Source organism: Hordeum vulgare, chromosome 6H (assembly GCF_904849725.1).
Source record: "Hordeum vulgare subsp. vulgare chromosome 6H, MorexV3_pseudomolecules_assembly, whole genome shotgun sequence".
Lineage (NCBI taxonomy): Eukaryota > Viridiplantae > Streptophyta > Magnoliopsida > Poales > Poaceae > Hordeum > Hordeum vulgare.
In genome coordinates this window covers 25,570,706-25,586,551 of record NC_058523.1, presented here as the reverse complement: position 1 = coordinate 25,586,551, position 15,846 = coordinate 25,570,706, and positions in this window count along the sequence as shown.

The following is a 15,846-nucleotide window of genomic DNA, read 5'->3' as shown; positions in this document are numbered from 1 at the left end:
TCTCCAGCTCTTCTAAGGTCATGATCACTTTCTCTGAAATATCTGCTCTTTGAGATGCCAATTGTCGCACCAATTGCCCACGGTTTCGCTGAAAATACTCCCCTTCCAATGGTTGGGCTCGTTGACGCTTAAATTTGTTGAAAACAAGGAATGCAATGAGAGCCAAAATTACAAGGCCAGTGCCAGTCCCACAAGCAACTCTAATAATGATGCTTCCTGGAAAAGAGAAGCATTGTCAATCATTTTCTACCGTATGTGTATAAAAACTATGAGTAAATTATCTCAGGAGGGGCTTTCATAATGATGGTTTGATATTAGCTAGGTGGATAAACAAAACAATGTAGGAGTATTGTATGTATATAGATAGACCAATTAATACATTTTTTGTGATAAATCTAACAATAAAAATTGAAATGACAAAATGAATAGGTACCGGGCGACTTGTCGCGGCTGCATGGCATCCCGACGGGCGCCGGGCTCGTCTCATGACCTGCTGCTGCTGTTCGTCCACCGAAACTGAGCACCGGCATCAGTAGTAGCGCCGCTGCCGCTATAGGTACCGCCGAGATGGTTATTTGCCCCATTGTCTTATGGAGTATGGAGTATGGAGTATGGACTATGGATGGATGGATGGATGCGATGAATGGTGAATCGAGCCCTTTTGCATGCTTTTATAGCTACCGGTAGATTCATGCCGGTGCCAGCTGTTCCGAGCACGTACGTACACGGAGTCACGGATCCACCAGTTTCACGTGGAGAAGATGCGGCCCAGCAGCTCGATGCGTGCCGAGTCGACCGAACCAACAGTGATGCGCAGAGTTCCCATGGCGCCGGAGCTCTGAGACGTACGCGTCTGCTGCAAATCCTGGGCGATTTTTCAGAGAGAAGGCGAGAGCTCGATTCCGTCTTCCCCGCGGAGAATAATGTTAGTATCTCTCCATTCTCCAGTCTGGCCAGCGCTCCAGATGCCCTCGCCTGGAAAGTAGCTGTTCCCGTGGAGGCTCTGCAAGTCAACCACCGTCACGTACGACGCCGTCCGGTCCGTACGTCCGTCTCCCGCGTCGTCCGTTTTCTCTCAAAGCCTGCGATCGGCGACCTTCCTCGGTTCCTTCAACCCTTTTGGGCCATTTCTAACTGATCCCTAAAACTTGTGAAGTATCCGGTCGAGTAAATCTTAGTGAAGTATTTATCCTTGTTTAAGAATTCATCCGATTAATCAGTTAACTTGTCGATTAGTCTCTACTCATATGGTCATTAAATAGCCGATAAACCAATAAATCGGTTGATTAGCTGTTTCAATGGCTGATTAACTTGCCGATTAGCCTATTAATCCCCTACTCACAATCCAACCGAGCAGCTCCTCAACAATGGTATTTATACTCCACTAAAAAGTTTGGTCGATTCTGCCCGATTTTTGAAAGTTAGCGAATTAAAACATAAATTTGCATACATTCAATTTATTTTGAACCAAATTTGCATGCATTTAACCATAAATTCAACATAGATAGAGCGTAAATAATATGCTTCCGGGGCAACTATTCATAGACCCAACCGTGTGTGATAGAGCGTAAATATCACTACAGAATAATGTGCTTTGGAAGCAACGATTTACTAGACACAACCATATGTGATAAATCGTAAATATCATTCTAAAAAAATAACACTCCGGTGTGATGGAGATACGCATAACCGTTCAATTTGTGTACATCCTGCTGTTCAAACGTGCGACCCATGGGAATGTGTTCTGCTCAATCAGAAAACAAATGACATGGCACAATAAAAGTCATTGCACATGTACAATTACAAGCTGGAAAAAAATTACCAACGCAAAGCATTCACCCTAATATTCACCGTACGTGTTCAAATTTTTGCCAACTTCAAACCGAAGTTGTGTATGTTGTAGAAAAATGGTTTCTATTATAAAAATATGTGGAAAGACTAAAAGTAACACAGATGAGTCACGCTAGATAATAAGCTGTATGTTGTGGGCAACCATAGGTTTGTCTAATTAAGAGAATCATCAAATCGAATAAACCAAAATGAATGCAGCTCAAGACATCAATAGTTCATTACACATGGTCTCATCAACATGTAGTTTAATTGATAAACACATATACTCAAGCATGAATATATACTAGTATGAATACACGTGCAATGCACGACTTAAAATTAGTGAGTGATATTGGCACAAAGCTTAAGCTAGTAGATAGATTAGGGTTTTAACCTTCGTAAGGGGCGGCACTTCATCTTCGTGTTTATTTTCCGGGCTTCGGTCGTCCTCAAGTTCGTTTGTAGAGATGAATTAGATGGAGCTCCGACGTACAATTGTACTAACTCCTTGGGACGGTGAGGTTAGAATTTTTTATCGTGCGTTAGTCGTGCATGAAGACATCCCGGTTATCATCAACAAGGTTAAGTTAGATGTGATACGAAAACGATGATAAACAGCGTGACAACGGCTCATTCTGGCTCATGTAAATTTTATTTTGTTTGTTGTATTTCCGATAGACCTGCATGATGATCGATCCGAGTCATTTAAAATAAATACTAATTAATTGATGACAAAAGAGCGGAACCAAAAAAATATATAGAAAGATGTAGCCACGTACCCCACTATTTTCCTGTCTCCTTGCACTTTTCTTCTCAGGCTATATCAAGAGGCTGGTACGTACCCTGTCACGAGCACACGATGCATGGGGCCCTCCTTTCAGGAAAGGAGAGCGTGATGGTTCTAGAGGACCGTGGAGTAAACTGATGCCACTGTTCACTGCGAATCCTGAGCATATCACCCGTTAGATTTAGGAAATCAACGGTTCCGATGAAAGCTTTGAGTTCGATTCAAAACTGGTATACTATATAGGAGTATAAATATAGATAATACACAGAAACTAGACAGATTCAATCCAACATCTCATCTTCATGCTTGATCGTTAAGATTCTCCAGGAACTTGGCGCGCGCGGGATGCGCCATCCTAAGAGAATACTTCTGCTTAAAGGAGCCAATGGATCGTCCTCTTGCATGCAACAGAACATTAGAATACGTGTTGTTAATCTTATGGTTGCGAAACGGGCATCCATAGACCCATTCTTCGAGACACACATGTTATGCTTTCCAGTCTTAAGCTCCTCAAGCGTTTGCCTTTTGAACCTCTAGACATCTTCATCCTCACTACCGACATCATCAGATAGCACCTATACATATTATAAAAAACGTGACTACAATATATTTAATAATGTGAATTCAGCAAGGCAAAGTTTACGAAACATAATATATCATGTGACAACGTGAACCCTAAATCCTCAAGTCATATTGATGAATGAAATGCATAAATTGAGAGCACACAACTTAGTGCAACATATTTAATTCATGTACGTCTTCAATGCATGAACTAAATGTTCTGTCACATGTTTTTGGTTTTTCGGGTTTACAGTACCAAATGGAGTCCAAATAAAACAAAACTTTTTAACAGATTTTTTTTAGACCAAAAGAAGATCTGGAAGCTTCGGGAGAAGGCAGGGGGCCAAACGAGGGTCTAAAGTAAGCATTAGCATGCATAGAGTTGTATCGGTGGTCGAGAAAACTTGAGAGAATATTAATTCTACCTTTAGCACCTCGTTAGGTTTTACGCCCTTACTTATCAAAAAAAGCTACAAATGATTCCCTACACTTATGGGTTATTAATTATCATAGTTGTCCTAATTATCAAAGGTTCCAATTAAGGAACATGGGTGGATGCCATACATGAGTCAGCGCATTGCAATGGTGGTTTGGCACTTGAACAAGACATGCTCTTACTACTTTTCAGTTCAATATACAATTCTTCTAAGGACGGCTCCATCCTATCATGTCATTCCGAAGGTTAGAATCTAGAAACTAATCAATTGTTGTGAGAGAACAGTGTATGGTATGCGTAAAGTATCATGTATGCTAATGATATTACTACATGGATTAAGAATCACGTAAAGTTGCATATAAAAAATGTATCTCCGTAAGAAGTTTCATCTCAAGCATACTATATATTAACCTAAAGGAATCAACAAATGAAGCTTCAAAATCATAAGAAAACAGTAGGAATTCAACAACATTCATTATTCCATAGAGGTTCTGGAATGGAGACCATGCAAAACCAAAAAAGGACAAGCAAACCATGGTAGCTTGTATGAAAATGATTACCATCAAGAAAGAACACTTTTATTGAAAATTTTCCTTTTGAAGGTACTGACATGCAATTTTTATTATTAATATAAAGAATATGCACTACTGAGTTATGGGAATTATGATACTGCAATAAAACTCTATAATTGAGTTGAAAATGACCAAAAGGAGAGCTCCTTGTTCCTACATGAGCTTACCTTTTAGAAATATCACAAGTTGCTTTATAAAAAGTTGAAGACAACTTTCCTTCTAAGAGTACAAAATAGCATATACTATCTTTTCGGTGTTTGGATTACAGGGTTTACCAACATATGCATTCGACATTACGGCTAGCACCAATGGTAGGAAGTTGGGGGCATTAGCTATGGCGTACAAGATTGCTTCGACACACACCTTTCGGCGATCCCATCGGCAACTACGAACCGGGCGGCAACGTGTTCAAGTATTGCGGCGTGCCGATGTTGTTGCCCAGCTCAAAGTACATGTCCTTATTTCCCCTTTTCTTTATTTTTCTTTGGTTTTCTTCTATTCCTTCGCTTTTTTTCTTCAACACATGTCTACATTTGTCATGCACACTAGTAAATTTTACATGTTTCATACATGTTTACAGTTTTCAAATACATGATTAAAATTTAAAAATATTGTTTTTATAAAAAACAAATGCTTGATGACTACTTTTTCTCATACACATTCTACATTTTGGTTATATATAAGAAATTTTTTTAATACATGTTTAACATTTTTTAATATATGATTAAAAAAATTATACACCATTAACATTTTAAAAATATTAGGTTGTTATATTTAGAAGTTTTAATACACGTTAAACATTTTTCGCATACATCAGGAACACTTTTTGTACACGGTTAACATTTTCTAAATAGATAATTCATATTTGTGTTTGAAGAATCCTTATTTGCATAGATCTTACATTTGTTGTATACATTTACAATATATTTTATGCATGTTTAACACTTTTGAAATATATGATTAACATTTTTTTATATATGATCAATATTACTAAAACATACGTTTTACTTTTCACCGTTCTTAATGTATATTCGAGAAGCAATACATAGCAGGAACAATCTTCTACATGTTTAACATTTTTAAACAGATGATTAACATTTTCTGAAAATTTGTACTTTTGGATGTCTGCTCTTTTTTCCATACACATTATAGATTTTCTGTATATATCAGGAACTGTTTTTACATATATGTTTAATATCTTACAAATAAGTAATTAACATTTTTATGAACTGATTTTGTTGTTGTTTATCTTTGTTCATACTCTTTGTACATTTATATACATCTTAAACATGTTTTCTATACACATTTAGTATTTTTTAAATGCATGATTAGCATTCTTTTAAAAAAGGTAGGTAAAGCATATTTTTGTGCTATATATGTTTACCATATTTGGAAGTATGAACAAAAGCTAAAAAAGAAAACAAACTCGCAGTGAGCGAGGTATAGCCGCGCCCTCAAGTATATGGTCCCAAATAAGGAAACCCATAAACACAAACCCACCAAGACCAGTAAGCAACGGGGCAACGAAATCATTAATTGAATAGTGCTCCTTTTAAAGATCACTCTCACCTTTTTAGATTGTAATAAATGGCGCATTGCATGTGCGGCACTTGTCATAACGTGGAAGTTTTCTTTTTTTTTTCGTAGATCTGTACTTTTAAAATGGTTTATCTCTTAAGTTGTGCATTCAGATCTCGAACCGTTTTGATCTTGAGTTTCTCACGTCGAGATCTTCAAAACTAGATTCCATGTTGATAGATTTTGACGAGCTTTTTTTCATGAAAAAACCGTGTCTCTCGTGATAGAAAAAAAAAACAGAAAACACGTTTTTTTCGTTTTAGACAGACGCGGTTGTGCCTCCCATGAAGGTAAAACCATACCTCTCACGGAAGCAATACCGTGCATCTCCTAAAAAAAAAACAGAAAACACGTTTTTTTGTTTCCGAGGGGCACGGTCGTGTCTCTCGCAAAAACAAAACCGTGCCTCTCGCAAAAACAAAATTGTGCCTCTTACGAAAGCAGAACCGTGCCTCTCACAAAATAAACCATTTCCAAGAGATACGGTCGTGCGTATCACGAAAACAATATCGTGTCTCTCATGAAAACAAAATTGTGCCTCTCATAAAAAACACGTTTTTCCGTTTTTTGAAAAGCACGGCTTTGCCGCTCAAAAAACAAAAAACATCCTTTTTCCGTTTTTGAAAGACACGGCGATGCCTCTCACAAAAGCAAAAAAAGTACCTCCAAACAAAAAACACGTTTTTTCATGAAAAAATTAAACTTTGTTTATCCACAAGATAAGAAAGACCGGTGAAAAATAAAAACACCAAAATAAAATAAAATAAACAATTAAAAAACCTAAAACACGTGTGGAAAAAAATCCAATGATGTTTTCACTCAGTCTTTCAAAGATCAAGGTTCTTATAATGATAGGATGTGTGTGCTCTCCCAAAAAAAAGCATCCTTTTTCCGTTTCCGAAAGGCACGGCGGTTCCTCTCGCAAAAGAAAAAAAAACCTAAAAACGTGTTTTCTTGAAAAAAATTAAACTGTTTTTCGTCCACAAGATAAGAAAGACCGATGAAAAATCAAAACATCAAAATAAATTAAAATAAACAATCTAAAAAACCGAAAACACGTGTAAAAAATAAAAAAATGAAATCGAATGATGTTCTGACTCAGTCTTTCAAAGATCAAGATTCTTATAGTGATAGAATGCGGTTGTATGCGCTCAACGGTACAAGAGGTATATGAGCAGGGGCCGAGACAGGAGCCCGGGTCGTGAGGCCCAACTTACTTATTGATCGTAGCAATTATTAAGGATATGAGGCCCAAATTCGCATAACTTTTGAAGGTGGTCCGGGGCTTGCTGTCGGTCTGCATCCGTCCCCTATGTATGAGGGACTTTAATGGTGCTATGTTAGAAAAAATCTGCCTCTGAAAGGAAAGTAATTCTTGTAGGGTACGCATCTGCGTCACCGATGACGTTCCCTCAACCGGCAGTACTAGCTCTGCATGCATATGCCCCGCGTATATGCCCCGCGTTACCCAGGTCAGGTGTGAGCAGCACGGGTTCCAACGTTGAAGGAGGAGGAGCGACGACCTCCCCCAGAAGACGGACCCGCGCAGAGCGGCCGGCGAGGCAGCCAGAGCCGCCACCAGATATGCATGCACCCGATCCAAACTCTCCCGATCGGCGTAGTACGTACCAGTCTCTCACTCGTGGCACGTGCCGAAGACGATCGAACGAAGCATGCATGCACGTCGGCAAGCAATCCGTCGATCACCCACTCACCATGGCTTTGTCAAGCTTACTAGTCAAGACTCAAATGCCACGCACTTCCGCAACGACAAAGCAGAAGCAAAGCTTGATTAGCTGGCTTTAGTGTTGAGGATCGTTTAGCGTATGCGTTCTACTTCTTCGCGTGTCAGGTCTGCACGATGAAGACTGCCTAGAAAAACAGCTACGATAAAAGTAGAGAACATCTAATCTATTACCTCTGTCTTAAAATATTAAACGTTTTTATACGTACATTTTAAGACAGAGAGAGTTCTGTGTGTAAGCTTTTAGTTACGGGGAAATACTCTATATCACAAGTCTCATCTCACGCTATCCATTATATGCTTTCAGTTTCTCTCTTTTGACAAACAATATGCTTTAAATCCCTGGCATAAACCCTGATTGTTGGTCAGCGGGCTAGTCTATCGTTCCGGCAGGTCGGTAAGTACATACTCAGGCCCAGCTTAGATTCTTGGTTTTCTTTAAAATACCTTCATAATAAATACAGACATACAACCATCGTTTTAATCCAGATAAAAATAACACAACGATCAATAATATACACCTGTAAAATAAATCCGGGTGTATAAAATTACACCAAATCTAATCTCAATGGTGCAGTGTTTCCTGGTGCCGGAACCCATCTCTTCGGTCCGACACATCTTATTGGTTGGATTCACTAAATAATGCATGGATGAAAGGCATACCCCATATTACCATGCATGGAGTAGAGCTAAAATCTCGTCGATGAAATACATAATACTAATATATGACATTTTTCATTACAACCAGCCTAAGTCACGCACGCATCCGCGACCCTAGTCCTCATGATGCCCTTCAAGTCAAACCGGCACACTAACTGTTGAGCTGTATGTAACGGTTTCGGTTGTGCATGCCTAGATTGTAGGATCCATGACGCCCACAAGGCCTGCGTGCCTCCTCTCTCGGGCCGTCTCTCCTCCTCTTGTATATAAGGGCATGCTATGTGTAATTGGTTCATCAGTGAATATTACACAATTCTACTTGGTATCAGTTACCAGGCGACGCCATGACCTCCCCTTCCTCCGACTCTGGCGCCCCCAGCTCGGCCGCATCCCCGAGCTCCCTCTCCTCCAACACGGCGCCGCCTCTGAGCACCACTCTGGTCGCCTCCGCCGCGACTTCGCCGCCCTCTCTCTCTCTCTCTGGTAAAAACCCCTTCACCTTCCAGGCCACCACCGGCACACCGATCTCCCAATTTGCCCCCCTTTTTACCACCTCCGCCCCGGCACCCTCTCCTCCTCCTCCTCGCCACCCGATCTTCAATGATCATATCACCAACCACATAAATTTCCTCCTCAACCTCGTCGACCACAACTATCACAAGTGGAAATCATTTTTTCTCATGGTGCTTGTTCGCTATGGCGTCTCTTTTCTGATCGAACACCCCCCACCGCCCAACGCCGACACCCAATACCGTGAGCTCGACGCCCATGATGCCCTCTAGATCTACGCCACTCTCGCAGATCCCCTCATCGATCATGTCGTCGGCGCCACCACCACCTATGTCGTCTGGACCAAGATCAAGGATTACTTCCTTGCCAATCGTGCCGCTCGCTTCATGCTCCTCAACCGCCAGTACCGCAATCTAAAGCAGGGCGACCTCTCCGTCACTGAGTACGCGCGCCGTCTCAAGCTCCTCACCAACGGCCTCGTCGACATCGACTACGCCGTCATCAAGGTGGACCTGACAACTCAGTTCCTCCACGGCCTGGACAAGCGCGTGGACACCATCCGCGTCGTCCTTGGAGATCAAGGCCTGCCATTCGACACGGTGCTCTCCCGCATCGTCCTGGTCGAAGAGTCCATGACGCACCGCACCGCCGAAGAAAGTGCTTCTTCCTTCTCCCTCCATGGTGCGGGCTCCTCCTCCAGCACCGCCTCCGGCTCGGGCGGGCGCTCCCAAGGCGACCGCGTACTAGACCGCGGCTCTGACCGTCCACCTGCGAATCACCCGCATCCTCCACAACAACAACGCGGTTGTGGCGACGGTGGTGGCCGTGGCCGTGGACGTGGCCGTCACAACTCTGGCGGTCGTGGCCAGCCATCCCACCCTCCGGCCGCCCCGTTCACGGGCTACTTCGCCCTATACGGCATGGCGATCGCTCCTGCCCGTCCTGGTTGGTTTCCACCCAACTCCGCCAGCGTTCTCGGACCGCGCCCCGGCTCACACGTTCACGCCTACCCAATGTTCCAACCGGCGCCGTCACCACCATCCCCCTACTTCCCTGCGCAGCCACCATCATGGGATCACCTCGCCATGTTGAATGCCGCGTACAGCAACGGCGGTGTCCCTGCCACCCCTTCCCTCGACTAGTACTTCGATAGTGGAGCTTCTTCCCACGTTACAGGCACATCAGGTAACCTTACCTTGTCTAGTTCTTCATTACAGCATGTACCATCTAACATCTTGGTCAGCAATGGTCAATCCCTCCCCGTCACAGCCACCGGCACGGCGCACCTAACTCCACTCAAATTAAGCTAAAATGACAAATGGGACCACCGGAGAGCAAAAAAAAGGAAACGAGAAGGAAGCTCCTATATTTAGCTCACGACACTAGCTAGCTTCCCACGGCTGTTTAGGATTACCCCACTTTGTTAGTTTAACATATATATCATGCTACGAATAGCATTTGGAAATCAAATCTTGATGCTTCTATATGTGTGTGTTTCTGTCAACATATCCACAACATTATACATATGGGCATGATTGTTGATGTAGTAGTGTCTAGGTTGAATGTGCCTCGCTAACCCTTTGGGGGTGAACCGAGGCTCTCCGGGACAAGCTCTTCGAGAAGGTTGTGACCTGGTTCAAAAGATACTAATGCGTAAAGCTGTATTTAACGATGTATATGAGTTTATTGTCGATTAAGCAAAGACAATAAAACAGATCCAAGATATTTGTACGAGCACCATAATTCCATGTGTTCCTCCATGCCCGTGGTGAGGAAGTTACATACTTCATCTGTCTCAGTTTATAAGTCATCTTACGAAAACCAAATAATTCCATAACACTAAGACGTTGTGCATTAACTTTTATTTTTTTTTGTTTTTTTTACATGAATAAATGAACCAACCAATAAGAGACGTGTGGCGTGTATGTTTTTATTGACTTGAGAGGAAAACGAGATAAATTAAGAGGAAAACGAGACTAACTAGCACAACATGCAGTGATCAATTCATTGCATGCAATGGTATTAATTAGCAAATTAACATTAATTTATCTTATTTTCCTCTTTGTCTTGGTTGCGGTGCAGAACCTAATATGACTTATAAACCGATACGGAGGGAGTAAGACTTAAGTTAAAGTGTAATTTCAAGGTTCAGATAGCCATACAATGAGTGCCCGTGATTCCTAAGCATTGCAAGACGTGGAAATATAACACTTTCCCACCAAGGTGCACTATCTTCGGGTCATGATGTTCTCGTTGAAAAAAAGGGTCCAAATGTCCTCATTTTCTATTTGACTAGCTACAATCTACAAATATGTCAGTGCAAAGTTAGTACCTTTGAAACACATAAATCCATATACGCAAAAAAGCATGCAAAGACCTAGTCAAAACAAGTAGAGGAGCAAGGGCCCCTCATTCAGCTAGAGGTCCTGAAGTTCAATGCGAACAGGCGCGTGGGTGGGTCTGCGGACGTTTGAGGATGTCTGGACGGCAATCAAAGAGGTACAACGGTGAATGCAGATGAAAGAAAGGAGGAGGATGGACGAAGTGGAAGAAGATGAAAACGGGAGGGCAAGGGGGTTTAGTGGGCATGTGATGTTGGAGTCCGACGTGGCTGATGTCTGGATTCCAAAGCCCCCCCCCCCCACCCACCCCTACCCCACCACGATTTTGTTTCTAGTTTGCGGGAAAGTGGACGTCCAGACCGATCTATAGACGGATGTGGTATTGCTTTGGATGACAAAACATGTCTAGACAGCTCGGTTTAGATAGATGCGGGTTGTTTGAGAGTCGGCGTTGGAGATGCCCTAACTTCTATAGCAAGCAAAAACAGGGTAATCGGCAAGCAGTCTCAATAAATGTTGGTACACAATTTCAAAGAGACATGTGTTTACAGGATAAATATCCTACTGTATTCATTGTTTATGGAAATGGGAATATATTCAACATCAATTGATGTAGACAACCATAATTTTTACTAAGATTTAGTGTTAAATACTAATATCTAGCTCTTTCTAGAGTACACATTCGTTATATTGTGTTATAGGCAACTTTAAATGTTTATATGCACAATTTTCTAACACAAACCAAATCGATTCAATTCAATGCCAGCCCAACCCGATCCTAATTAAAGAGTAGAGGCACTGTGAATTTCATTCCTATCCTCTCTGTTTGAAACTACACTACTTCATAAAATTCAATTCCGTTTCCTCAAATTCATTTTAAAGCGGTTTCATACAGAAGTTGTAACTTTTTTAAAAAAGAGTGTTTGGCTTCCATCTAGCTCTAGCTTTAAGAATGAGAAATTTTATGAAAAAGATATATCTAATTGAATGAGTGGGAAGAAACGAATGGGTATTGGCAGTGGTGGATAATTTTCTGTCAACTTCATCTTCTATATTTCTTCGAAACACCTCCTAAAGAGCTACACAAAAAAACATGAAGTTATATCCCAGATTATTTTTGTGAAACGATAAATAATAAAACTACCACGTTTGACTTGCCTTTTTTAAAAAACGGAGCTGAATTTTAAGAAACGAAGTAGCCCAAATAGGCTCTCCTGAAGCCAACTACTTTAAACATAGAGACCTGGAATATGCTTTCATTTTTTATTCGCCTTTTGGCAAAGGATATGCTTCCTTGAACGGCCAAATCCTTGGCGTAAACCCTACAAAAAGTAATCAGCGGCGGGGTTGCTTTCTCGGGTCAATGATAAACAAGTGGTAAGTAGTGGTGCAGTGTTTGCCCTGTGCTGGCTTCGCTAATCTAACTGAAACCCTCTCTTCTCATCCCGACACGCCTTCTTGGGTGGATTAATCAACCGAATAATGCATGGATGAAAAGCATATCCCGTGGAGCTAATCCCGTCGATGCGTCGTACGTGACGCGGCGGATCGGCACCGACTACCAGGTCACCCACCCACGCACGCGCGCATGCCTTGTCTTCAAAGTCAAACCACACTTGCTCGAAAGGCTACTAAAATGGCACTAGCAGTAGCAGGAGCCAAAAATGGCAACACCGGGACAGGGAAGCTCTTATTTTAGCGGTCAATTACTGGTGGCGCTTGGATTGTTTAGGATATCTGATCCTTTGGATTACTTTAGCATATCACATGCTAACGATCGAACGCCATGGACGGCAGGCGTGGATTCAAAAATTTGCGTTTGAATGATGGGAGGTGTGTCTCGGACTCTTGGTTGCATGAACCTGGACCGGGATGAAGCTAGCCGATTCTGCAGGGCTCCTGCTAAATACTCTCTCCGTCCGATTTTTTTTTTCGAAACACAGTACCTAAGGTACCGATCTCATTAAAAAAGAACGTAGAGAGTTGTCCTCAAGGTTCTTCCTCAAACAGCTCCGACTTCAAAAGTCAAGAGAGGCACGGCGATCCCTCGAACACGCCGGATGACACCGACTACCAGAATCCAACAGCAAATCCTACTTCGTTTGAAGGGGGCATTGTTGCCACACAAGAAGCCACGCAGAACATCCACATTGCCGACGAGCCCCAGCCGACCGCAATGTCGCGAGCGTCTACCTCCTGGAGAGTGCAAACGAGATCCAAAGCTCTTCAAGACGACGCCCCAAGGAGGAAGCGACGATGTTGACGCCGTCGTCCGACCCAACCGGACCTAAGGTTTTCATCCGAAGAACTGGATCCAAGGGTGTGTAGGAAAACAACTCCTAAACGGTGCCTCCAAGGAGGTGAGACGACATCCACAGACACAGACACCGTCGGCCGGCAAGCTCTTGCCAGGCAAGCTTTCACCCGGAGCACCTCCCAACACCACAACCCCACGCACAGCACCTCCGCTAGCACGCACGCCTCCCACCAAGCCATCGCGCCATGACCACGGACGGGAGTACCGCCGCCAGCCGACCCCGGGCACCATTCCTCACCACCAGCCACCGCCACCACCTCCCCCACCAGCCGCACACAACCCTCAAGCCCCAAGAGCAGGCAGCAGAACCAGCACCAGCACCCGAAGCCGGCCACGCGCACGGATCCAGGCGCGCCGGCCAGATCCACCGCCGAGGGGAGCGGCCGCACGCGTCGCGACCCAACGTCGGCGAGCAGGCACATCAGCACCACGCCGCCTCCCTATACCCCTTGCACGCGCCCCACCCTCCTCTACCGAGCTCAGCGGCAGCCGCCACCCGGACGACCACAGCCCGCCGGCCACCTCATGTCCACCGCCGTCCAAAAATATTTGTCATAGAAATAGAAATAGATGTATCTAGTTGTATTTTAGTTCTCTCTCTCTCTCTCTCTCTCTCTCTCTCTATATATATATATATATATATATATATATATATATATATATATATATATATATATATATATATATATTTATTTATTTATTTATTTATTTTTTGTGCACAAATAATTTCGGACGGAGGGTGTAGTAGCATCACTGTGTTTTCTCTTCCAGTAGCTAGCTGTAGACATAATGACGAATCATTTGGATACTCAATTTGGTTCTAGGGAGCACATGCTCCTGAATCAATTATCATTTATATACTCTTATAACTAAGTGCTTTATTCCTTGCAAAAACAAAAAGAATTTCGCTACAAATCAAATGTTGGATTTTTTTTAGCATGGCAAATCAAACTCTTTTGTGGCAAATTCAGTTATGTCGAGAATGGCAAAAAGGAAGATCTTTAAGCCAAATTTAGTTGTGACGAGGATGTCGAGAATGGTATTCAATTTTGCCATGGTTAAACAACATCAAATTTTTAACATTAAGAAAATTAGTCATTGCCCCCAAAAAGATAAAATGGTTTATGCTAATCCAGTATTAGTTAATAGAATGGGATAGCTGAGCCATGAGCCATACTTACACATAAATTCGCGTAGAAAGTGAAAACATCTCCTAAAATCAAAGTTATTCTTTGGTTGGTGTCAAAAAATAGTGTATTGACCAAAGACAAGCTACTAAAGAGGGGTTGAGCTTGCCCATTTTGTTATGATGATGAAATCGTGGACCATTTATTTTCCCATGCTCTGCCAATAGATTGATTTGAAGTTTGATGTAATGTGTACATTGTTTGGTTGTTGCTTTATATATAAAGCGGGGTGAAAGTTCATTTCGAGAGAGGGAACAATCTCTATTGGGATTCATGTTGTTTCGTGAATGATTTGGAGTAGTACAAATGACATATGTTTAGAGATAAGAGGATCAATGATCCTTTTGCATTGATCAGTTTGCTTAGTTACTGAATTAATGATTGGTCAACTTGACAGCTTTGCAACTAAAGAAAGAAAGTCTAGAGGTGCTGGAGTGGAGAACAAGACTGGTAGGGCTAATAACAAGTGAGATCCCTCCACGACAAAGGGAGGCCAAATTCACTATTTTGATCATTTTCCATTAGTTTAGCACGATTTGACCCTATGTGCATTTTTTGAAATTGGACCTTTTTCTATCGTCATTCTCTTTGGCGGTAGGGTAACACATTCTACCGTAAAGGCCTTTGGCGGTAACATAATTAGGCTGGTCATAGTGGGAGTACCTTAAGTAGTATCATAATCTTGGGACTAGTAAACATGCTGATGTGGCAGACAATTAAAGAAAAGAGAAAGGGTTAAAGTAACATAGGTAGCTACCGTAACATGTTAAATGCTATGCTACTATGTGTCTTGCATGTCAATAAATGAGATCAGCTATGATACTAGTTTATGATACTACGCACTATAAGATACCATAGTATCATATGCATGATACTACTATATGATACTTCCCACTATAACCAGCCTTAGAAGGAAATAAGGCGCATGTCAGTAATTAGCCTATTAATTGGGGTGTTTTGGGAACCATCTCCATCAATGTATGCGAGGAAGTCGCTCGTTTAGCGGACTGGATTACTAATGCGTCAGTTTTGCGATTAATTAGGCGCTTCTACAGCTCATCGGCTCGGTTTTTCCTACCAATAGAAAAACATCTAGATCCCAAAGCCATGTGAGATACGCCCAATATACTGTGATGGAGGAAGTACTACCCTTATGTTATTATTCACTATAAAGGTAGTAACTTAAATTAGTAACATATGTATATTACTATTCCATGTTACTCCCATTATGGGTACTAGCAAAAGGACCCGTGCGTTGCAACGGGAGAAAAACAATTATAATCTCCAATGATGCTGATCATATTATGTCTTTAAAATTTTAG